We start from the raw sequence: 26,545 nt of genomic DNA, 5'->3' as shown, positions 1-26,545 counted from the left end.
AGGCGCCTGTTTCATGTCGCAGCCTCGTGTATAGATCCATGTCTGGAGGTCACCGGGTTCTTAGATACACAAACACAGGGTGAACTCTTGTATCACAAGGTCACACGCACATACGTACAAAAATAAGAAATCTATACACCAGAAAAATCATGCACATACACACAGAGAAGTGAGGGCAGCTTGTCTTACGGAGAGCTACTGACCCCTGAGGTCTGATGAATCCAACTGCAGCCCTGCAGCTGCATGAGGTGTGTTGTGTGTGTGTGTCTCTGAAGCCGAACATAACAAATGACATAAACTAAGGAGAGGACACTCGGAGACAACAGAGAAAACAACGACATCACGTGTGTGCGTGTGTGTGTGTGATTGAAAGTAAGGCAGAGGGGGACGGAGCAACCCTGCGTGTCAGTGAGTGAAGGTTATGTAAAAGCAATCAGTGGCCTGTTTAATCTTTCAGAGAGAGAGCTTGCTCATTTCCATAATCATCATCTCTCTCTCCCTGATCCCTCACACTGCTGCAGCAGAGCCACCAGTCCGAGACAGTGAAACAAGTCTGTGCGGGATCCACCGAGACCAGGTCCTCCCTCTCCTCTCTCCTGGTCCTCCTCTTCTGATCGGTCCTCAGAATCCTCTTTGGGTCTCTTTGCACGGCCGATCTTGAAGGTCAGGGGAAGAGCCCGCCGTCATAGAGAGGGGTAAGACGCAATAATCTGGGGCCGCCTCTCCTGGGAGGCGTTTTCACCGACATTATAAGGCCATCCGAGCCAATGTGGGCACCACCTCGGCCAAATTAATGTAATATTAACACAGAGAGGATCAAAACAATCTCACTGCTGCAGTCAGTCCTCAGTGGAGTTGTTTAGCAAGTTATCATGTTTAGTTTGTTTAATATCTGTTCTGCCAGAATAAATGTTATCCAAGTACATTTCAGCAAAACTACAGGTAAGTTAAAGTTTTACATTCCTTTACGTTGCAGCTTTACGTTAAGGTATGCTAATGCTCTGGTTAGGGTTTGAGCATAAAAACCACTTGGTCATGCTTGGGGTTAAAATACCTGTTTTAGCCGCCAAAAACATGTCAGGAAATATCTGCAGGTTTCTTTTAAACACCCAGTTTTGTCACCACAAACATGGCAAAATGTCATGGTGGTGTCATACCTACAAATACGGAAATTGCCTAAATATGCGTGTATCTAACATTTCTAAAGATCTGAGGAAAACAAGAGTGACAGAAATATAGTAGTTGTGCAAAGAATGAAAAACTTAAGATTGAGAAAGAAGCTTAAACCCTGCTCCCCGACTCTCCCTCCTCCGTACACATTGAAAAACTGCTTTATGAAGTGGAAATGATTTTCAGATCAATTTTATTTCCCCAAAGTTAAAGAAGCTGTCAGATGCAGAGTCAGACAGCTGTGCCTGTGTGACTCTCCAACATTCAATTACTTGAGTTGGGGTGTATTGACACCTTTAGTCAGGATGCATTTGAGTTTTACTGATATTTGAGTTAAATCTTTTTACATGATTCCATCTGTAAGATTTCTGTGTGCTTTGTCCCGGTCTCTGCTGACCGGTGTAAGCCCATCTAATGCACTTCTACAATCTGTGTTTACTAGAGAACAACCTGCGCATGCTCCTGTTTAATTTCATACTAAGCGAGAGATTGGACTAAAAATATTTACACTCACGGTACGTTCATCCTTGGCAGTAGTAAAATCTTAAATCATAAATGTAGCTTCTGTAAATATTATTTCCCCTCCTCTCAGATTAAAGACCTGCACAGAGGAAAGTATGCGTGTTTAATTCTCTTAATCAAAATCAAAATGCTTGTGTGCATTTGTATATTCCAAAATAAACTTTGGATTTGAGGATGATTGGATAAGATTCCTGTGCCGGCATGAGTCATTCAGATGAAGTCCCTGAATTTTCTTCCAAAGCGTAATAGCTTAGCAGGGTTTTTACTTGAAATGATGACCTCATTGTCTCCCGCTGGCACCGGCACAAAGATAACAATAGGTGTGCAGAGAATGTGTCTCGTCATCCTCACACAATCTCACACACCTCGCCGTCTCCTCAGGAAGCAGCTATCAGTTCTCCAACCTGCAGTTACTATTCTCCTTTCATCCCGACTTCTGTCATCCTGCCTGCCGGCATGCATTAAGCAGCGGGTCTGTAACCACAAAAATATGGCTTTTTTTTGTTTGTATTGTTGGTTTTTGTATTTTGATACTGAATGTCTTGGTGCAGTAGTCTGGAAGCAGGCTGTACAGACACAGACCAGCACAAAATATACATCAGCATCAATGTTATAGACACAGTGTCTCTCCTCAACCCACTGTAGTCATGCACTCTGTCAGCCTGGAACACTTATATAGTAAAGGTGTAATGTTTTGCCGATGCCAATGATATTGATAATCTGGTGCCCCTGTGGCTCAGGGGTAGAGCCAGCATCTTGTTATCTGAAGATCACTGGTTCAATTCCCCTGGTCTGCATGTCAAAGTGTCCTTGGGCAAGATACTGAATCCCAAACTGATGTGCATGACAGCCACTGCTGTCAGTGTATGAATGTATGTATGAATTACTGGAAGCCGCTTTGGACAAAAACATCCGATAAATGCCCTAAAATGTACAATGTAAATGAAATAATTCTCATTGTCACCGCAGTTGGCAGTAATACACCTTAACACTGATTGCTACCTACTTCCACAGCGTGACAGATGATAGCGAGAAGCTAGTAGATACTGTGACGTCATTAGTGCAAAATATTTTAGCCACGATAATGTGATAGTCCTAGTATGTAGCGAGTGCCACCTAGTAAGTTAGCATGCTAAAAAGAAACTGTGAAATCAACGGGGCCCAAAGCCAGACTGTCAGAAATCCTCGTAAGTATTTCACTCATTGAATCTATTATGAAACTATAGTGCGTGATGAGTGTGCACCATCGTGGTTACACGCCACACTGACTCTGATACAAAAGAAGATATTACAGCTGTTTGAGATGTGACGCTGCATGCACCAAAAATGCAGAAAGCGCAAAGGGGGGAAAGGGGGAACCAGAGTACAATAGCGGGGGACAGGGGAGGAGAGACAGTCTAGATTAATCCCCCCCACCCCTCTTTCCATTTAGCATCAACTGAACCCGCTCATATTTAATGCATTTTTAATGAACTGATCATTCATTGCAAATCTAAAGCTAATTCGGTGTGTTATGAATCTTCTTTGCTGGTTAACCATCGTGCTAAAAGACGGCGGTCGATGTGAAGTGTGTATGAAGTGTGTGCGGGCATGACGGTAGTTTTTCGGTGTGTGTATCGGTGAAAGCTCTGCCGTGGCTGTGTGGCTCACAGATGGGTTGGATATGCAGAGTGGGCACAGAGGGGCTGGCTGAGCTACAAGCCATATCAGCCAATAGCGTCATAACTCACAATTAGACCCTAAACAGATTAAAGAATAGGGTGACAACGAGCCAGCCGGGCAGTCGCATAGAAAGAAAGAAATGGTATCATTATTGGTTCTTTTTTTTAACGTTTTTGTTTATTTCTTGTACATCCCTTCTTCATTCTGAATCCAACACAATCCTCAAGTGTTTGTATCTCCTCTTGTTTCATTATGATGCACTTTGAAGTTCTTTAAAAAAAAAAAAAAAAAAAGACTTTGTGAGTCTGACTTCACCTCTAACCCATCAAGTCGCTTTACTTCTAATGGTTACACAAATATGCAGGCGGATGCCCTATCTGGTTTTTTACCAGGGGAGACTGTTAATTTGGTTTGCCAATGCACACCAGTAATTCCAATCAGTCATCCAGATGGTAAAATAATTTACTGGAGGTTTTATGGCAAACCAGGGACACAGCACACCACAACACCAACAGGGCAGACAGTGTTCACATGACTGTCGCAGCAGCAGCTTCCTGCCACTGGTTTTTACTGTAACGGTCGTAAAAATGGAGATGCCCGCTGCAGAGGTCAGTGAGAGTGCGAAATACAAAACAACGATCCAGGTGTGGCACTCAGAGCTCGCAGTAAAAGGTCCAATTTATAAAGATAGTAAAGACTGTTGAGTCTCATTCCCAACTCGTCAAATGCTGACCCGTGTGTGCGTTGTTGGCAGGCCAGTTCCTACCAAACTAAAGCATCGAAAATTGGACCATCAACCATATATTTTCAATCAATGTCCCAATTTCTTTAACTCTGATGGAAAAATATGAAGACTGGCTGTTATTTTGTGTGTGATTTACCGTCACATTACTAATTCACATGCAACTCTGTCAATAAGAACATGGAAACCACCTGCAGTAGACTCACCCCTCGCTCTCTGGGTGCGACTGGAGGCACTGTAGCACCTCTGGGAGTTCTACGGGTCACAGCGGGATGCATGAGGACTGCACACTGTGAGATTTCCTCCTGCTGTCGTGACTCCTCCCAGGATCGACCTCAAAACTCCAGTAGCGCTGGTAATTCCAGGAACAGGACAAATTAAAATGACCATGAGAAGTCGTCTGGCCGAGACAAAAACGCACAAGCTAATGACAATCGCCTCACTAGCAATTCAAGTTGATGTGTTTAATTACGCTAATGCGCGTATCCAGTTCAAGTCCATGCAAATCAGCAGGAAGGTTTGAGTTCAGGCTCGGCTTCGGCAGGACAGCTGAGTTCTATTTAACATCTTGCAAATGGTTTGTTTATGCTTTAACAGTAACTGTCTAACTATTTAAAATGGCATGATTATTATTTGCTTGTTGAGGCACAATGGCGGCAGTGTTTAAGTGTCTTCAGCTAAAAAACAAATTCAACAGCTTCATTTGGTGTCGACATGAGAAGCGACTGCACGTTGTCGAGTGGACGCTAATTACAATATTCTGGGGAGTCCTGAAACAGTCTAAAATATACAGTGTAACCTATAACATTAGCTGGAATTAAGTGGTAGGAATAAAATATTATTCATTATTCAGACACAACCGAGACTGATAATCAATCACATGTATTTTTTTTTTCTTTCAGTAGCTCAAGTTTAGCAGCCTAGAGTACAACATAAAGAAAAAACAAACATGAGAGGAACATACAGCACCGCTCAGCAGCGCCACATCAATGAACAGGCATAATTATCCGGACGGCAATCTGGGACATATGTGAAGGTTTTCCAGCCAAACAAAGACTGAGTTTCTCTAAATTCGTAACTCGTTAGTCAGATACAAAATAATTATTGTGTAGTCTTGAAATATTTAAGTCACTGTCGGGCTCATAGTTCATCATTTAATAGGCACAATCAATTTTGGAGAAGCAGGTGCCGCTTTAATAGGACCGAGTTCATCCCCACGTCCTGCTCTGCACTCACAACACGGTGCTCCTTTGAACCAAGTCGCATTTTTAAGTTGCTCCCTCCGTGCATAATATATCAATCTTAACAATGTCTAACGCCGGCCGAAATCTCTCTCAGCGGTACCGAGGGGCAACATGGAAAACATACACCGTTTCTCCTCATTGTACGCTTCACGTTCAGGCAATTAAAAAAGGAACGAGAAATGTTCTTTCAGTCATGGAGATTAATTGAGCGCATGATGATGTCTCTAGAGGGTTTGATGTGACAGGTTATACTGAGGTGCATAATTGAAGCTTCAGGCACACAGTAAGTGCAGTTAAGACGCTGCTAATTGATTTGTCAGAGAAAACTTTAGAATGAATAAAAAATAAAAAAAAACATGTCAGGAATGATGTAACAATACACGGGACTGCCCTCAGTATGACCCTGCATTAATAAGTCATCAAGTTTTGTTTTCAGTGCCTCACCTGCTTCAGTTTCCAGTCAGTCAGAGTTTTTTTAATTCTGGGTTTAAAGTGAGTGTGAACCTTTCCTTCACACCTTCGTTGATGGTGACTGAGTCATTATTTCAGTCAGGGCTTCTTAAGACACAAATAAACAGTTCTGTTAGGCGTTTGGGATCCAGATTAGTGCCTGTTTAGCTCACATTTGTTTGATGACGGATTTTCCGTAACACCTCGAGAGCGCCCTGATTCATTCATCATCATACGGCAGCGTCTGCCACAAGTCTATTGACAACAGAGAGGTATTCCAGTCAAGCACTGTTCAGGTTAGTCTTTCAGAAGTATTACAACAACATATATTGATAAAGATTGCTTAAATGTTGGTGAGAATATCTGTAGTTAAACACAGCAGTGTGAGGATTATTGAACTACAACCAACACACCTGCTTCTCAGATCCATTTTCTACCAGGGATCATCTGACAAGGTCTCTGGGCCTTTACGAATACTGATTACTGGTAAAAATGTTGTGTCATTACTTAGAATAACAAGTTAATCAATGTAATTACAGTTTAGTCTGCAAGTATAATTTTATGGTACTTTACTTGAGAATTCCCACGTTCTGCTACTTTATAGTTCCACTTCACTACATTTATTTGATAACTTTAGTTGCTAGTTTATTTGCATATTTAGACTGTGGGATGAATGACCAATCAGATGGGCTGTGGGATTGACATTAAGTGCAATTTTAACTTAAAAACAATGGTAACAATCCTCAAAATAATGCCCAGATAAACAGTTTATCTTTTATCTTATCTTTTTCTCAGTTTATATTTTTGAAACAAAGATAAATGTGCTTGACAATTAGTTTACCATATAAATGTTGCCACACAGCTGCTGCCGTGTTGAGGCTCATTCTGAAGTCTGAGGTGGATCTAATGTGGGCGGGTTAAAACCATATGTTTAACACTTCAGGTAAATGTACACCTGGCAGACAGACATTTCCCAGGGCAGGTTTAGGTTTCATAATACTGATGATGATGATGATGATGATGATGATGATGATGATGATGATGATGATGATGATGATAATTTTTACAAGCTCCAACTGGTAATATTTTAAATGAGACCTTCAGAATCTAGAAACAGTTTCACAAGTTCATCACTCAGTTACTGATAAGACGCTCAGAGAGAAACAATAATAACAGACTGTATGTGGAGAAGAAGTGTTATCTCCTTTCTTGTCTTCATCCTTTTTCTCTGTATTTCCCTCCTCCTCGCTTCTCTCCTCTTCTCCTCCCTCCTCCTCACCATCTGAGACCGTCCATTTTCATTTCACCCCTTCTCATTTTCTCCTCTATTTCATCCCTTCTCTCCGCCCATCTGCCCTCCTTTCCTCTCCTCTCTATCCCCATCCCCTTGCCTCTCCTCCATCGTCTGCCCTCGACATTCTCCCCTCTCCTCCTCTCACTCTCTTCTCCCTCTCCTCCTCCTCCTCCTCCTCCTCTTCTCCTGACAGAGCTATGAATAACAATTAGAGGATATACAAGTCAGAGAGAAACCGTTTAAAAGTTTGAAATCACTTCTCTGTAAAGTATCAGCCTGTTTCAGCCCGAGAGAGGGAGGAGGGAGCTCTGGCTAAAACCAAGTCCGTTGCTGAGGATACCGAGAGAAAAAAGGGGGGAAATTATTAGTTCTCCTCCACCCTGCTGTCTGCCAGTCCTCAGTAAAGAGGAGATTATTTATCAGCCGTTCCTGTCTGGTGCCCAGAGAGTTCTAGTTATCATGTGAGAGGCGCTCGAACAGCAACACAAAGAAACTCCTCTGATTGTTGTCGTCATGCCGCTGCAGCTTTAATAACAAGCTGGTAACAAAGAAACGTCTTCGGGTTGCTGCTTATTAAACAAGCTGCTTTGACAACAAGCGTGAAGCCGAGGTGAAGACAGTTTTATTTTATTTTGGGATAGGATCTGGGGCACGGTGGCAAATCTTTTCAACGTGTGAGCGGAATATGTTATCAGGGTTGGAAGGCAGTGCATCTGTTTCACTACACATAATCTCAGGTATTTATCAAGAGATTCACTAATGATTAGATTCTAACCAACATAATAAATTAAAAGGGGTAATTTACATTAAAAATGGCAAAACCCAAAGGAAAGATTACAGTTTTGTTACCACTTTTTTTTTTTTTTTTTTACAAGGTTAATTCATCATGTGCAAAGCGTTAGTTATGAAACAATTAATATAAAATCTGATGCCATGAAAATGTGTTCCCTCAGGTAAACGTTGATAAGCTTCCTGGTTCCACCAAATCTGAGATGACACTTTTTCCGTCAATAACTTCATGAGCCAACAATGTCAAACTTGTATTTTTCCAAGCGTTACGATTTGGCATGCTTGTCCTTCTTCTCCTCCGTGTGTAAGACATGAATGTGTTTGGCTTCTGCAGTGGAAAACTTTCAGGGTCTTTCAGTTTGTGCGACTGGATGTTTGAGCTCCATATGTCAGCCTTTAAATTTCGCCACAGCAACGTTTTCCGAGCATTCTGAGAAGAATTCCCAAGATGTGGGATGAGCTATTTAATTTTGGTTTGGCAGCACATAGCGGGGGCTTGAGATGTTCAATTAAGCGTTGAAAACCTCACGGAAAGCAGGACTGGTCATCCACCACAATAAAATTCCGTAATTGTTTCCCCTCGTCAGCTTTGCTTTGGTGTTTGTTTGTGGTTTGTCGCGCTTCTTCTCTCCTGCCAACAAGTTTCTTGCCCTTGCACTTCGTTCTTTATATATCTGTTGTAGATCTTCATCACATTCCTTTGCACGATGCTTCAGCAAGTGTTTTTTTTTTCAGTTTGTGGTACTGAATAATCTTCCTTTGTAAACCACTGTCATGCTGGGTTTTGCTATTTATAGTCGTCCTCATTGAGTACAAAAAAATACCTTCATGCTGTAATGAAACTGTTATCCATCCATCCATCCATCTATCATCTGTACACATTATATGTACGCCGCTTAATCCTCTGCAGGGTCGCGGGGGAAACTGATATCATCTGAAGTATTCCTGCTTCTCTTCACAGCAGGGCACACTCAAGGCAACACAGGTAATCAAAGTGTATTTAATTGTTATTCGACAACGTTTTAGGAGTGAGGATGAGTTCAGGAGTCTCACACTCGGTGGATACTTCTGTAGCTCTCGCCAGATGGCGGCAGGGTGAACACACTTGCTGTGTCTCAAGTCAGGGTCTGCATCCTTCGAAGGACCCGGCCTTTGTGGTCTTCGAAGGTGAGTCCTTTGAAGAGACCTTGTTAACCACGTCAGGCCTTGTTAAATAGGACGGTCTCGCCTTTGGAACACTTCCTGGTTCCATCACCAGATGTTTTGTCCTTACGTCACGATTTCTGCCGCCCAGGCCCGCGAAAGAGACGATGTACGCCACGCGATGACGCCATTTTCTCTCTTTCTTTCTTCTTTTTCAGGTACCCAAAGAATATTGGGATATGTGAGGCTGGGAAGGATCGTAGCTGTGCATCCTCAAAAAAGACAGAAAAGAAGGCCGCATTTGTGGGCTGCATTTGGAGGAGCCTTCGGATTGGGACAGCCTTCGTGCGGCGTAGTGACGTAATTGGCCTCCAAAGGGTGCAGCCCATGAATTGAGACACAGCAACTGTGGCTTTGCTGGGTGTTGTCTTTTAGTAAGCAGGCATCTCACCTCATCAATGTCATCAACGCTCTGTTGATGGGTGCCAATGATGCACTGGGCGGTTTTAATCACCCGCTGTAGAGCTTCCCCGTCGTGGGCCGTGCACGAACCATGCCCTGTTTGTCAGGACGGTTTCTATTGTTGCACGAGTTGATGAGAACTTGACACGGAAATGTACAATTTCAGAAGTTTCTTTAAGAAGTACAAGACCAAGACGTCTAAATGTATGTATTCTCGTCAACAGGCTGAATGAAATGACAACTCTTATGTTTTATTCAGTGTTTTTGAGCAAGCATACAGTCTCATATTACAAAAATAGTACATTGGGTATCGTATATCTGACGTGACATCATTATTCATTTCACAATGCAAAGTGTCACACCTCTGGAGTAAAAACAGCATCAGATTACACTTGTTTACTTGATGAAAATAAGTTGTGAAGCTGCATTAAAACTACAGACGTGTTGATTCAGAAACAGCTGTAATAAAAAAACAAAAACATTAACGGTCAACGGAGAAGGATGGTTTTCAGAGCAGCTCGCCGCCCACTCCGACACTGCCAGCCCTATTTTTTGAATCCCCTTTCACTAACCAATTTCCACCACAGTCACCTCTGTCCCCTGCACTGCCTCACGCTGGCTAATTGAAATTGGCACATTTAATTTAGCCCCACAGCCAGCTTCATTCCAGTGATGGATGGCGGTGGATGAGTGTAATTGAACTTTGGAGAAAAGAGGAAGGAAGCAAAGAGAGGAGACATCAATTAGCATAACCTGACTGGCCACTTCATTTATCAGCGGGGACTGAGGGCTTCGGATGGACTAGAATACAATAGAACAGAATAGAAATCACTGAGCCTAATGTAACTGTCCTATTCAGTTAGCAGCCTTATTGGGGGGTTTTTGTGCTGTAAACACATAAATGCAGAAGAAGATGATTCAAAAAGGCTGCAATCTGACTGACAATTACGATCTGCAGGAACCATTTCATCTCTCAGTAATGCAGAGGGAGTTTGTTTTCTACAAAGTTTTATTTTCAGAGTGGAGATTCCTGTCAAGACCCGATATCTTATGTGTGTGTGCATTTTAATAATGTTCTATTTTTCCCGTCCCTTTCTTTGTATTGTACAAGAATCACAATATATATTTATCTGCTTCCATAGCATTTCAATTCCCCTTAGTTTATAATGTATGCAGTATTTCAGGACTTGATTCATGCTTGTGTCTCAGAGTCGCGCTGTTTTTTGTTTTTTTTTCATAACTGGCAGCAGGTTGTATTCCCAATCTGTCAGCTTTGGTTAAGTTGCAACAGATATCCTGCATGACTGGTTGTCAGCTCTGTTTCCCCGGCACTTACAAGAAAAAAGGCGTTTGCACTTTTATATTTAGTAGTTATAGTTCAGTCGAACGTGAACGGACCTCGTGTCCGTGTTGGGGTTTCATCTTCAGCTACTCTTTATTGATTGAATGTGTGAAAATGCATCTCAGGCGGGTTAACAAGCTACTAAGTGTCGTAACAAGTGATGAAAAGGCCAAGGCAGTGGACATGCATGAACACAAGGCATTGTTTGGTGAAGTATGCTTACCTTTATGACCATTCCATTACCAATATCAGTTGCAGCATCGGCCCCAAAAATCAAGCATCAGCCGACCTAACAGTGTGTTTAGTTTCTGCCCAGAAGGGTCTCTCTATCAAAACAAAACACAGTGTGTTTGCAGGGGGGTCAGAGGCAAAGCCAACCAACCCTCCAGGAATAAACACTCAGAGTCACTTCACATGCTGTTCTACTCTGGAGGCATTTACAGGACGGAGGTAAGCTCAGAGATCATGTTTAAATGTGTAACTTTACTCTTTACAGGGAGTTGTAAAGATGAGGAATGAAGATAGAGAACCTGAGTCTCACAGACACATCCCTGATGCAAGCTGTTGCTGGACAGCTTATGGCTAATGTACAGTAAAACTAGATGACGGTTGGAGGTGAATAAACCCTAAAGATCCAAAAGTCAAACTTACATCATCACTGGCGGGAAACACAGCATTAAGCAATCACTATCTGACATGATTCAGGCACAAATGACTGACTCTCTAAACGGTTATAGCAACAGTTAACTAAATGAAACAGAATGTACCGTAAGTAACGTTGGTGGGTTTAAACTTTGCGGAAAACATTTGGGATAGCATAAGAACACAACTGCATAAAATATACAAAAGGTCAAGTTATTTTAAGACACTTTAATGCAGAATTCTTACACGAAGGGGAATTAAACCCGACCCCCTGGTGGCTTGGGGACAGGTACAGTATGAATAAAGACACTGATTAAAATTTAAAAGAAAGAGCTATGTGTTGTCAACTGTTGTCAGTGTTGATATTCAGGTGCCGGTTTTAATCACTGGATTGACTGGTAAGACTTCTTGACACGGGCACCGGTAGGAAGAGGGAAGGCAAATAACAACATCTGATTTCTGACTTGATGAAGTTACTCTACAATTCGCCAGAGACGTAGCCTATATATGAATATTGCACCAGCAGATGTACACACAAGCGCACACAATCCACATATTATGGGAGTCGTGCAGAGAGAGATCCGTAGACTCAGGAAGTGACTCTACAACAAACACTGTTTGAAGAATGTTTACAAAGCTTCGAGGCAAAACACCACTTCCATACTTCTGTTTCTGCACTTTTTGATTTTTTTTTCCCTTCCCTCATTCCTTCACCGCCCTTGTCTCCATCTTTCCCTCTCTCCTTTTCCTGCTGTTCTCCTTTTCCTACCTTTTCCATCCCTCTATCCCCCTCTTTTTTTCTCTTCCTCCCGCTCCATCTCTCCTCTAGCTAATTAGATCAAGACATATAGTGGCTGTGTGACAGTATTCTCAATAGAGCGCAGGGGTAATATGAATAATTGAGAAGCTATTATCCCCTGCTATTACACCGAGAACAGAGCAACAGGGTTGGCTGACACGGATAATACCACAACCACTGTCATTTGTCATCATTTGTGTCTGCTGCTAATGAATAAAAGGACATCTGTTTTCTTTCTTTTATCCAAATTATTGCTATTAGGAGCACTAGTACTCTTATCACTATTAGGACACGATTGCAGTGCTGTGTATTGCATCACAACTTGCTGCTTGCGACGTAGTCTGCTATTATTACACTATTAAATCTTAGTTCTGGTTTTGATTCATAATTGTATCCCAAAAAGACTCAAGGCACTCAAAGTACGATGCTGCAAATAATCTCTCATCGTCTTTTCAATCTGCGTGAAATTCTTCAGAGAAAGATGTAATAACACAGCCTTCATCTTGCTCATGCTACGGCTACCTGGCATTTTCTTCCAGGTAATTCTAAAAAAGCAAAGATCGATAACTTTCCAACCTTCCACCCTCACTGAGGGTTTTACGGTTGGTGTCACTGTCACAAACACAGCATTAGCAACATGACTGCCACTAGCAGCCTGGCTACTGTTCAAAGCAAAAATCATCAGTAAGATTCCCAATTTCACCAAGAAACCCTCGATCTAAGTGCTATGAAAAGGCCGAGTACAACACTTGTTGTAATAGTCAGTATCGGCTTTTGTTTCTCACTGATCTACTAGAGAGAACGCCGGTTGTGAACCATCTGGTAACGGGGAACACATACCAGTGGGGAAACAACTGTGACACGATACCGGCGCTCTCCATCAACTGAACGCCCGTCCATTACCTCGGTTTCTATCACTCTCCATCTTCACCTGCTCTGCCTCCTCCTCCTCCATCAGCCTTGTTCACTGGCTGTGGAGAGTCACCGTAGCTATTCCAGTTGTTCCACCATCACCGGGGAATGTTGACCTGGGAAAACAATCCCTCTTCCTGTTTCAGCTGCCTGATGGCAGAAGCATTTCTATGCCGTAACATCCGTCCTTGTTGTTGAAACTTTCTAAAAAACAAAACTTTGCTTAATACAGCGGTGGGACTTTTTGTGAATGAAGATTCCCTTCCAGACAACACGGCACATACAGCTACCACACACACACACACACACACACTTACCAGTGGTGCTGAAAGAAATCCAATCAGAAAAGGTATTTGCTTTTTGTAATGGGGGCAGACCAGAATCTGACTCCATTCTTTATCGTTTCTCTCTCTTCTATTTTCCTTAAAACATTTTTTTCTATTCTCTTCATTATTTCTCTCTCTCTCTCTTCCACACTGCTTCTCTTTATGTCATTATCTCTCCCCCACCTTTCTCAGTCTGCCTCACTGTCAGCACCTGTTCACCGAGCTCGGACGCTGCTGCTCTTTTTCCATTTTCTCTCCCGCAGCCACAACACACCGCGGACCGGGCCATATGGCTGACTGGAGCTGATATCAGTTTAAATGGCTGGACAGGAAAGACAGTGTGTGTGTGTGTGTGTGTGTGTGTGTGTGTGTGTGTGTGTGTGTGTGTGTGTGTGTGTGTGTGTGTGTGTGTGTGTGTAAAGGATTGTTTGGTCATACATGGCTGCTCTTTCAGGGCGTTGTAGGGTTTATGGGTTCCAGGGACCGGCTCGCTGTCTCATACTTTCACACACACACACTAACACACACACACACACACGACAAGGAATTAATAATTTACCTGTGTTTCTTTACATACATGTGAAAATGTGTCAGTTTTTAAACTAAAGCCATCAGTCTCCCTCTACCTCCCATTCAAAGTGCATTCCTTCTTATTCTAAATATATACATTTTTTTATGCTCAAATTTTGGCCTTTTCCACATTAATACAGATATTTTTTCTTGTCTGAAAACAGTTTTATAAAATATATCCATACTGACGAGAACGTAATAAAAACTATTACAAACAATGAAACCTGCCTGCCGGACCTCTAGGTGGTGCTGAAGTCTACATCACAGATGAGTCAAATACAAGAGAAGAACATTCTGATCATGAGCAAAACCACATAGCGATCAACTCATGGGGACAGAGGACGAGGTGGAGTTGCTGTTTAAAAAAACATTTGCCTGTTAACAAGAGGCCAAAACATACAGGACAATGTTTGTGTTGCAAAATATCTGTGTTTTTCCCAATGCAAGATAACAAGATTTGTTCTTGTTTGCCAACACGTTTGAAAAAATACACACTGAAGGAATATTAATTTCAGCAATCCATTTGTATAATTTTTAAATAAATTCTAACTGGGGCTAAAAGACCAGTAAAAATACTAATCGGGCTCATTTATCGTATCACTGCTCGTACTCACACAGGCGTGGAGCTCCATCCAGACACTTTACTATTACTGATGTCAACGAGAGTGAACCTGAAATGTTTGTCAAGGTTTGAGTCAGGCGCTCCAGCTGGAACAGTAACCTCCATGTCTCTAAAAAAGAAAAATACTAAAGCACACTTTGAAATCAAAACTGCTTGAGAAAGAATTGAGCCATCATACCAAGACAGTACCTGATGTTAACTGCTGAACGTCCAAAGGCTAATTTTTCTGATTGCGTTATCTAGAACATTGATATGATGTCATTTACAGAAACATATGTACATGCCAAATATTGTTTTCTCACATCTTACTTGGGAAAGTTTGATTTAACTGTAGATGAGATCATAGGATAACAGGAGTTAATGCAGCAATAGGCATAAGATCGTATCTGTTTTCTCACCTTTTGTTTTGCATCCTGTTTTGTTAGCAATGCAGGTGAGAGCTGAATAATTAAATAAAGGGGGTGAAAGAGTTTTTGATTTCACTGGCACAATCTTGGTATTCTGGGAAACTGCCGGATGCCTTTCCCACAAAGTAACAAGTGCAATTGTTTCCTGTTCCTGTGAAAATGAGAACAGGATGTTACGGTTTCGCAGTTATAAGTGATGGAGGTGCATGTATGCATGTATGTATGTATGTGAGCCCACAGGTCACTTGGGAGAAGATGAAAGTAGGCCAACCAGTGCTAGTCGTACCTGACTGACTACTGAAGCTGTACTACCAAAAAAAAAAAAAAAAAAAAAAAGGAAAAGATCTGCGATGTGAGAGGATTATTTCTGTCTTGCCACAGGAGAACCACGGTAAGAAAACAATTAGTCTCATTTCGGCACGTTTGATTAACATTCTACCTAATGTTTAAGCCCGGAGGCCTTAAGGCCACAGGAGACGTTACTAATTAAAACATACATCCTCCGCCTTCCATTGCTGGCTAATTAAAACATATAGCAGCTTCAATCGTCAGAAATAGGCAGTCTAATCATTTAATACTTACTGTGTTGATTGCTGCCTAATTAGAACGTATTACCCTCAGTTGTCATGGCTGGCTAATTAAAACGTATACCTCTGCTCCTCACATTTCAGTGTTCTTAAAGAAATCAAGACGCTTTTTCTCAGCTCATGACCTTTTATTCACCCTCAGCATCTACGTAAAGGTAAAGGCAGAGCTGAAACTAAAAGGAAGAGGATCTGTCAGTCATTTGCAAGAGATCAGAGGATCTGAGGTGCAGGAGGAACACTCCCAGGCGGCGTCAACGAACTGGTGTTAATGGAAGTGTTCTCAGATGTGCAAGAAGATATCACCCTTTAATTGGAAATCTGTATTTCCAGTCATATTTAGAGTTATTCTAATGAAGATTTTTCAGGGCAGGTGAAGGTGTAAGTATGAAAAATAAGGAGTTGGGAACTTGAGGTGTGGCAGGTGCAGAAGTTCCCTGTTCTGTATTCCAGTTTTTGATAGATAAAGATGCCAAGATTTACTTTACATCCCAACTAAAAGTGTGTAGGAGGAATGATGGCAGAGGATTCATGTTGCATCGCTTTCTTTCATTCATCATGCACATTTATACGGCCACTAATCTGCTTTAAACATCAGCCGATAATCACCATGGATACGCTGCCAAACTTAACTTCAGCGTTCGTATCACTTTACAGTAAGATGCTGTGAACTCTGACATGATTTATTGAAACTGAAATTTAAAAAAAAAAAAAGAAGCTATTTAGTACTTTGCCAACAACCTTAAGTAGAGGATGAGTGTAAATCCTGTTTCATCTAACACCCTCTGTGTCAACAGTACTGAATCATTTTTTCTAACCAGCGATGTGTTAAAAAAAAGAAACAGCTTTTTATTTTACAATTCAGGTGTCCTTGAGAAGACACAGATATCTTTCCTGCCTATTTTACCATTTTACAGACACAGTTCCTCTTAAAGTCAAATGCAGTTTCTGTGACACTGTTAATCTGAGTGAAAACGTGAGGAAACGACACCTACTTTTAGCTACGAATGCTTTTAAGAAGGTCAGCGGTGTGAACCGGTCACGTAAACTCCTACAGTTACACATTAGCAGGTGTCACGAGAGGTCCTACTAATTATACAAATGTTCCAGTGTTATCTGTGCATACATAATAACACCTGGGAAATGTGTCTAATATTGTTTGACTGCCTCAATCACAGAGATACTGTGGCTTCCTCCGAGAACAAACACCTTGAATTATTCATCGAATTCTTACTTTTAGTGCCTCTAATGGTAATTCTGTCCTCGATTCATCATTTCTGTTTGTTTTTCCGGATGAGGAAATTCATATCCACTGTATTGATATTAAATGGCTAAGCGTATGTGATTATCTTGACTCTTCCAGTTGGCTGGAGGGCTTTTAGTTCTGCGACTCTGCTCCCCCATTCATCAGCTAATCACAGGCTGTAAATCTCAGCCGTTAATATCAACACCAGCCTCATGCAGAATAGAGGAGCGATGTTTATGCAGCGGCTTTAATGCCACCAGAAAGTCACATGTCTTTGATCGGAGGAGTCATTATATTACCCCGGGGCTTACACAAAGAACAAAATGTCAGATTTATTAAAACAGGATGAGTATAAGAATCTCACAGCACCATCACTGGAATGCAAAAAAATCCCCTTTTTCAACCCAAAATCAGCAGAATACACATTTCTGCAAAACCACAGATAAGTTAAGACTCTAAATGTCTTCATGTTGCAACTTTTTGGGTTCAATTTTCAGCCGAAACTATTTGGTTAGGGTTCGGAAAAGATCATGACCATGTCCTGCGGTCTCTTTCATGCTTGACCAGCAGTCCTTGACTCTAACCCACCTCCATCCTCCACCTACTGACATTAAAGTCAGGTAATAAACATATAATGTGAACAACGTGACTTTAAATTTGCTTCTTATGTCCAGCAGACAGTCCAAAGCAGCAAATCCTTATATCTAAGATCCAGTACCAGCTTTTTGTTGTCCAATTTACTTAACACAATGCATGTATATGAAATGGAACTCGGCTGATGCTGCATTTTCCAAATTTCTTGGTTAAATCTAATTGTATTCATCCAGTGATGGTCTGAACCGTCATTCTGTGGAGACCTCCTGCACAGTTTTTATACAAACAGTCCAAGTCTCTCTTTGACAAGCACCTTGTATATATTCTGTGTCATGGCATTTAGTGTGCTTGGTAGTTTCCATAGAGAAGGTTTTTTCCTCATCACTTTACATCTCAGAGAGAGGAGAGAAGAGAGAAAAGGAGAACACAGTACAGGGCAGAAGCAATTCTGCAAATTTATGTTCCAGCTCAGGCATTCAGAGGCTGCAGCGAGCACACCGAATATCACGAACAACATCAAGACTGCGACAGAGCCAGCACCAGGACTCATGTACATAAAGAGTCAATAATTTAATGTTAGCCGCCATGATTGAATCATTAAATCAAATACTCATTTTGTATTCCAGATATACCTCGATCTTTTCCACAGATACCTAAGGGAACCGGGCTCATTATAGCAGAACTATTGTTGAGCAGACAGAACGAGGTCTGTGCCTTAATGTATTATGAGTCCCAAGCCAGAGAAAAATTCACCTCTTAGAAGTCAATCTCTCTCTGTGCAGTGGAAGATGGAAGATTCCCGATAGCAGCATAAGTCTCTTTTTAATGATAGCTTTGTCTCTAACAAGCCTGGACTTAACCCCTTTTAATGAGGGCTAATTAAACAGACCACTGTCCTGCTGCGCACAAAGAAAAGGAACTTCGCATGAATATTAAAGTTGCCGCAAAAGAAAAAAAAAAGATGTCAGCCTTCAACAATACATTTTCATATTGATGACCTGGACAGTTTTTTAGATGTTAATGTTTTTTTTATGAGCCCTCGGACATGAAACTGACTCAGCACACCATTAAGCAGGTAAACTTTTGATTCAATTAAAAAGGTAATCAAATAAAGGTCAAAATTGCAGTAATGTGGTTTTCATTCCAGGCAACAATATACCCTTTTTTTTTTTTTTCCTTTTTTTTTTTAAAGGTCACCTTTGCCAATGAGGCTAATTAGCATAAGCTGGTGTCTCTTCAGAAGCGTATCTTATGTCCCCTTTTAACAGGTTACACTGGTACCAGGGTTAATTAAGAGCCAAGGCCTTATTGTTATAGACGGCGGCAAGTCAAGGACGACCAACCGTCATCCTGAGCTGTGTGAGATTATGAGAATAGCTCATTTGTTATTGTAACGACTGTGTGTCCGTCAAAAGTATCAGGACCAGACAGGGCAATCGTTTCCCATCAGTCCTGGATTCTTCACTAGACTTGCAAATATGACTGTACAGAGAAGAAAGAAAAAGCAGAAAAACATTCTAAGATTGTAGCCAAAAGGTCTGTTGAATATTTGTGGTGGATTATTCAAATTCAAAATGTAATAATACAGTCCTAGAGTCCAATATACAGGTCTAGTTTCATCAAAAGAGAATACAGATCTGATTAAAACGCCACAGTGACACACAGTGAATCTTCTCAGACCCATCGGTGCAGAAAGAAGCTTGTCCTCCCTGAAGACCAGCCGCCCAAACATATGTAGAGCATTGCAGTGTATGTAGCAGTCCAACTGTGTTTATTTTAGGAGGCCGAGCAACCACTAAACAAGCACACGGCCTCTACACAGGAGGGCCGATTCTAATTTCATCCAGCCGATAACGGGCGCTCTTCGAGGACAGACCTCTCAGAGAAAGAGAGGACAGTTTGATTTAAAAGAGGAGAGAAAGAGGCCAACTGTGTCAAACTGAAACTACCGTGCACCGGAGGAGTGATCTGACACTGTAACCAGCCACCTACGATGCTGTTCTGACATCCCTTAAAAAGCAATACGTACTTTTCAGTCTCATGTGAGAACCAGGTAGTCTAAAGACCCACATGTGGACTAAAACACTCTCAAGGTCTTCAACAATGTGAAGCAAAGCCAGCTGCCCTTGCCGTACCCCCTCAAGATACGTCTTGACCTGCATGACCACATACAGAGTGTTTCAGCGATCAATTCTGATGCTCCAAGATGCTCGGGAACATGTTGTGCTGCACTTCCCGTCCCTCCGTCTGTCACTGCTGTAGGATGTTGTGTGCAAAGCCGATGTGCAGTGTCGTGAAAAAGAATTTCCCTCCAGGGACAAAAAAAAAAAAAAAAAAAAAAAAGTCTAACTCACTAAACAGGCAGCAAAGTAATTTTTAACAGCTGCTAACCGTGTGCATCTTCAAAGCTTCATCTTTAAGGGAAAAGAGTGTAGAAAACAGATCCAGAGATTAATTATAATCTTCAAGGTGTTTTACACTGAAGAACAGGTGCAAAAACTAGTGTGAAACAAATGAGCAACAGTCAACCTGAAGCACGTGACTGTAGTGATTTCATTTCAAGACATTTAAGGGTTTTTTTAAGATCTTTTAAGAGTCGAACACTAACCTAACCTCTCTTTAAATCAAATCAGAAGCAATGCTTTTTGTTTTTCTTCTCAGTTTCCTTTGTCACTTGCAAACTCTCCTGTATCTCTACTGAAAAAAGTGGCATCACCGCATCCATCATGTTGACTTCGTTATTTCATACCCACTCTTTTGAGGAACGCTCAGTAGCCAGTGGTGTTTTCTTGGCTCCAGCTCTGATCGGTAACGACTGGAACACCTTGGTGAACACCTTAATCTTCACTCCTTTTCCGGCACGATGCTGTGAAGCGCATTGTCTGTTCAAGCAGCACTGGAACATTGTTCAGCTGGCATTTATTTTGAAAGAGAGACAGAAGGGAAAAAGATTTGTAACCACTGACACATTGTGAATGGTCTCCATTTCAGTGCTAGATCCTTGCCAGCAGCCCCTATTAGTACTAGACACGAGCGCCACTCGACAGAAATGAGAATAAAGTGAGACTCCTTCGCTAACTCTGTAACTAATCTTAATATTTTCTGGGTGATGTTTGGATGAGGTTTTTGGTTTTGCTGTTTCTCTACAGACTGTTTTCTGGCACATTTGTGATGTTGAACATGGCACGCAAGCAAACAAATAACAAAGGCATCCTCATCTGGCCAATTTTAGCTGGTTAACCTGTATTTATAATACCTGCATACATGCGCTATTTTTGGGTATAAAAATGGTATTACACATTTGTTTGTCTTCCACATAAGGAGGAGAATATACATGCTCTATGTGCTCACATGTCAGATCAAAGTTCCCTCATTTTTTTCTTCCTGTGTGTGTTTCTTCCACACACACACATGCACAGATGTTCTTCTCATGTCCAACAAATCGCTGATTGATGATTATACAGCTGTTTTATTTTCTCCCTCTTCATACTTTACTTCTCCCGTTCACAACTACACCGAGAGGCATACATGAGCTTTTTCTTTTTTTCCTTTTTTTTTTTTTTTCCTCCATATTTCCCCCATCTCTCATCTTGTCTCATCTCTTGATCATTTCCAGCCCTGTCCCATCTGGACAAATCATGAAACATCAAACAGACACATACATCTGGCCTTGTCATGTTGACATCTGTAGCGCGAGTGTGCGTGTGTCTGTGCACGCAAGTGTGTGTGTGTGCGTGCATGTGCATGTGTTCCGTCAGTAGTGATGCAGCGATGATTAATTGCCACATGTATCGAATCTATCACATTGTCACAGCGCACAATAGGCACGAGCGCACACAAGCACATTCACGCACAACCAACACATGAAGCGAGCATGTTGGGTTAAAACTGAATCGGAGTTGAACAAGGAAACAAATCCCAACTTCCAAAAACTGTCCGCTGCTGAGTCTTCAAAGGCCGACTGTAATTTTCTATGTTTTTTGTTAGCAGCCGGGCAGCGGAGACGCTCTGTGGTGCGCCAGGGATTTGGATGGACTATGAGCAGGACACGCAATGTTTACTTCTGTGACTATTTTTGAAAGTCTGCTGTTTTTGTATAATAGATCTTAAAAAAGCAAAAAAAAAAAAAGTATTAAAATGTGAGTCGTGGAGGTTAAACACAGGACTTGTCATGGAGACCATGTGCTGTATTATTCTCATAATCATAGGTTTTGCGTATATTGAAGAACTCTGGAGTTCGTTTTGTGACAAAGAAGACAGAGCCAGGCGCAGATCGAGTGGTTTAGCAGAGATGCAGAAGCATGTAATTACTCTGACTGAAGCCATTTTACTTGCTTTCCATGTGGATACAAATAGGACAGTGAATGTTGCATCAACTCTGGTTACCCTTGTTTACAGAAGCTAAGTGCCGTTTTCTAGGTCAAATGTATTTGTAGACAGTACCAGTAATTCTACGGCATGAACTACATAGTAGTTAAGAAGTTAAATTTGCAACCCAGTCGCCAGAATACATGTTAGCTGAATGTGTTTCTACAAAGCCACAGATGAATTAAAACTGGACGTTTCTTAATGTTTTGCAACGTTATGTTTCTTCAGGTTTAATATGAAATTTCGTCAAAGCACAAGGGGTTGTGATCCGGTTAGGTTTAGGCACAAAAAAAAACACAAGGTTAGGGTTAGAAAAACATCAAGGTCAGCCAGAAAATACCTGTCTTGGTCACCACAAACACAATGTCACATGATCTCCTTCAAAAACACCAGATTCTGCTGCCGCGATCAAGGCTAAGACAGTACCCAAGTCTCATTAAAAATATCCAGATGTTACAAATGCCACAACACAGACACGAACTGTGGTCGCCTCTTTGGCCATTTCCTCACCACCACCGTCTTTTGCACCTCCAAATGAGAAAGTCAGTCAAGAAACATGTAATGTGAACATGATATTGTCCAAATGTCAATTGAGTAGGTAGCCTGTGTGTCACATACAAACTTTTATGTGATTTGTAGAAACGGTTACTCGCAACATCATATCCTGTCGACTGGGCTGAAATCTGATGATTTGCTGTGATGTTACAGGGTTGAAGAAATCTCAGAAAAGCCTTGCATTATTTTCAGAATAATGGTTTCAATCAGTTCCACACAGAGGGGGTCACAGGCTGAACACAATAGCTGTATACATTTCTGAGCGTCTGAGTTAAAGATAAAATGAAACAATCAGGCAAATTGTGATCACAGTCACTCAGAGACGTAATGATTTTGACTCCACGACAGGCTGCCTAATACAGCTGTTTGAGTCCATGTCGACTGAATTACCAAGAATGGGCACTAAGGCAGCAAAACCAGCAGAGAGAAAGAAAACATTTATTGAGACAAACAACATACAGATTGCAATCTATACTGACTTGTTTAAGATGACAAGCAGAAGTGTCTCACAGTATTTCTTGACTTTGTTCCTCTTTGCTCTTGCTCCTCGCCGCCTGCTGCTTCCAGTTCAGCAGATCTGGTTCGTAACTGCACCGTCTTTGGTTTGAATTAGAAACACATCAATTTCTCCTCACCGCTCTCCTCACGCACAAGAAAGGTTGGCAAAAATAAAGACGTGAACATTTTGTTCTTGTTCCTCCTCCTCCTCAACCTTTTTCTCTCCGTCTGCCCCCTCACCTTTCATTTCTTAGCTTTACACAAATACATGCAAATTGGATATTTCTGTCAGTAGTGCCAGTGAATTGAAGCTCTCACCCACAGCCGGCATGTCAGGCTCTCTGTTGTGGCTTTTAAAGTTATTGCCAGCAGTAAAAGCCAAACGGCCCTGTTATGGCTGCGTTCCTCAGAAGAAACAACATTTATGAAGGTGGATTCATGCGGTGGCTGAGCTCAGATGACTCACTTACTGTGTTCTCTTTGTCTTATTTTAGTGCTCGCTGTTTGCGTTTCGTTGTTATTTGGTAGTATTTTGTAGAGCGCAGTAAGTAAAACAGACATAAAAGCAAACTTGTTTTATAAATACTTGGGAAAAAAAAGCAAAAATGTACAGACATTCAAGCGTCGACAGTAAAACTGAAACAGCTGGATGTCACAACGATTCCTGCCGACCCAGACCAGTTGCTAAGATAAAGAGTTGGCATTCAACATTTCTGCGAACAATATAAGTTCACATTTGTGCATGTCTTTGTATCATATTTACGTTGCTGTGACCTGACTGTCATGTCAGGAGGGATGGTAGTGTCATGTTACGGGGGAGAACACTGCCAGCAACACTTTCAACATCTGTGATTCAACATTCTTAAGCGTGACAACAGTGGATTGATTTACGGAGACCTCAGGATAATCCCGATTCTGATCCCTAAACAAGTCTTGGTGGTGAACCTCAGATTTTTCCTCTGTTGAAGGATGATTTGCAAAGACAGGTGACATCAAAATTGTGTTCTGGAAGCTGGTTTTAAGTTTAGGGCTTCTTTCCAGAGTTTCTTCTGCCTGACGAAACCAAAAATTGCAGATTAAATTGCAGATTAAAATTGCAAAAAAGTACCAACAAGAAAAGCTGCAAACTGTTACAGACTCATGAATCTGGAACCAGATTACTTCACTTTATACTTGAGGATTCATTTTCTGACCATTAAATAACTGACTAATCCTTCTACCACTATTTTTCTCTACTGGAAGAACTTTCTCTCACTTTCTCTCACTATCCGTAACACACAGAAATCACAACTGAATGAAACAAGTATCCATCCATTACCAGGGATTGTTCAAAGTCATTTTGGAGAAATGCAGGAAATCACACAGTGAAATGGGAACAGACAGTGGATGTTGGCGTAAACTGGAGGCATCAAAAAGTCATTTATGCGACTCCATCTCAACACAGCACCTTGAAAACATCACACTGGTGAGATGTGTGAGTGATAGAGGGTGAATTTATCCTTTCACGTTTAATTTCTCCTGTCAAAGTATCAGCATGAAAATCCTCTGCCGGGTTGATTTCGAACTTGGCCACCTCCTGTTAGCTGCCGTCTGTCGGATATTTGCTGGCAGAGAATGTGTCAAGCGTTGAACATGGCGAGGCAGATCGGTACCCACGTTGTTCCGAGCGTGGGGTGAACTCAGATGACTCACAGCTGGAGTTTCATGGAGAAACAAGGTTGCTCAGTAAGCCAGACCGCTGTCAACAAGACTGTATACCTCCGTGTTTTAGCAAGCCTGATATTGAAGTTTGTCACTTATACCAGCTTTGATATAAAATGATTTATTGAATGACATCTGATATGCTTCTTATTTATTACCCTGCTGTGTATAGACCACCGTGGAAGTTAAATAATGATAAGGATGCAGATGGAATGCATTTTTGTGATATTCACAGTCTTCATGATTAAATTATTAAACACAAAATAACATGTCGAGTTCAGTACATGTATTCAAAGTACAATGAATATTAATATGTACTAAGATTGAGTAGGCACCCCTCAAAAAGTAATTGATTCATTCATCACGCGTCCCAAGCCAGGACGCCTATTTTAAATTATATTAATTCATGCAATCAGAGAACTTCTCATCTGTCAGTTACAGATTGTTCTCCCATATGATTCTCTTCTTCTTTAAGTTGAGTTTCTCAGACGAAACTGTGAAAACTGCCTACAAGCACCGAAGAAACTGGTGAAAAACATGCTTCATTCAGTCTGATGCGTGAGGGCAATTTTTGAGCAAGAAAGTAAAAGTTTTAAGACTTTTAATTGGAAAAAAAGGGACAATTCGCTGATTCATGCCGGAAACATCTGACACTCACTTTCAGCCCTGCCATTCTTGAGAATGATGAAACAGCAGGAAAATAATCTCTGAATCAGACGAGCAACAGGGAGCGTGTAACGAGAGTAAAGGATGGGGACGAGAAAAGAGCCCAGAGGGACCCCACGAGGGGACGCCTGCTGAGGAAGATGAGGAATTGGCTATTTTCACAGAAAAAGATTCTGTTTGACAGATAGGACCTGAGCAAACTCATGCTGAACCGGAGATACCCACCTACTGCTCGCGGCGATCAATTAACACCGCGTGATCAATGGTTTCGCGGCAACGAGGTCCCACTGAGGAAGAACTAAAATCGCAGGCTTTCTGTGAAGATATCACTTCAGTGTGGATCTACTGTGGCTGAACTGAACATGTGATTGGTTGTTCATCAAATGAGACGGAAGGGCTTAAGCAGTTTGTCAAGAATTATATGAAGATATTTAAGGGACAGGTGGTTATTAAAAGAAGAATGTCAGGTGTCATGTTGACTAGGTTTTTACTTGCTTTTTAATTGTTAACACCCTAAATTTCCTTAACCTCCACATACAAACTTCAATTATATATATTACATCAGACTTTATTCCTGATGAAATGTTCCTTCTCTGATTTGTACTTTGTGGTGTGCAGTTTTTCTTTTTTAGTTTTTGTCGCATTAATTTAAGAGAAGTATTTCCAGCCACCGGGTGAATTCTAGTGCTCTCCTGTTGGCTCTGTTTTGATTTCTCTTAATGGAAACATTTGGCCTTTTTAGCTGTGAAACACTCCATTATGTCACCTGTCACTGCAGCTACTGTTTACTGCCGGCCAGGTTACAGTTAGTTTATCTGAGCTTTTACACTAAAAAAAAATGCTTTCTGTTGCCTCTGGAAACAACACTGGTGATGGCAGTGGAAGGCCCTGACCCGCCACAAAAATTCAACAAATGTATAAAACTTCTGGATATGATGTCATGAATTCCCACTGACTCTTGGTTTTGTTTGCATGCCAGCAAACTTTACATACGAGAGTCTCGCTCAGACTTGATCCCTCTTTTGCTCAGTGGACACTTGCAGTATTGCAGTGAAAAAGAGTATTTTCCCCAAAGAGTGTCATTGTAAAAGTGAAGTCTAAATCTCAAACTAAAAATGTAAATTACAACTATTTAGATGTAGAATTTTTAATCCATGGAGGTTTGATTTTTGTAGCTGAGAAAAGCGATTTAAAGATCTGTGATGTCATCACACTGTAACGACTATGGGGTTGAG

General features: G+C 41.4%; 1 long non-coding RNA gene across 3 annotated transcripts in view; it reads right to left on the bottom strand.

The window, feature by feature from the left end:
- LOC119033570 overlaps positions 1–26,545 on the bottom strand; it is a 112,985-nt gene that overhangs the window by 45,229 nt on the left and 41,211 nt on the right. The window contains exon 2 of one of the 3 annotated variants that reach the window (XR_005079295.1): positions 4,303–4,448. The exons of the other annotated variants lie outside the window; for them this stretch is intronic. This is a non-coding gene — a long non-coding RNA (uncharacterized LOC119033570). The remainder of the gene's footprint in view (positions 1–4,302; positions 4,449–26,545) is intronic. 3 annotated transcript variants of the gene reach the window in all.

The sequence above is a fragment of the Acanthopagrus latus genome, chromosome 15, assembly GCF_904848185.1.
Source record: "Acanthopagrus latus isolate v.2019 chromosome 15, fAcaLat1.1, whole genome shotgun sequence".
In the NCBI taxonomy this organism is placed as follows: Eukaryota; Metazoa; Chordata; class Actinopteri; order Spariformes; family Sparidae; genus Acanthopagrus; species Acanthopagrus latus.
Note: the sequence above shows the minus strand (reverse complement) of the source record. Positions and strands in the feature narration are given on the sequence as shown.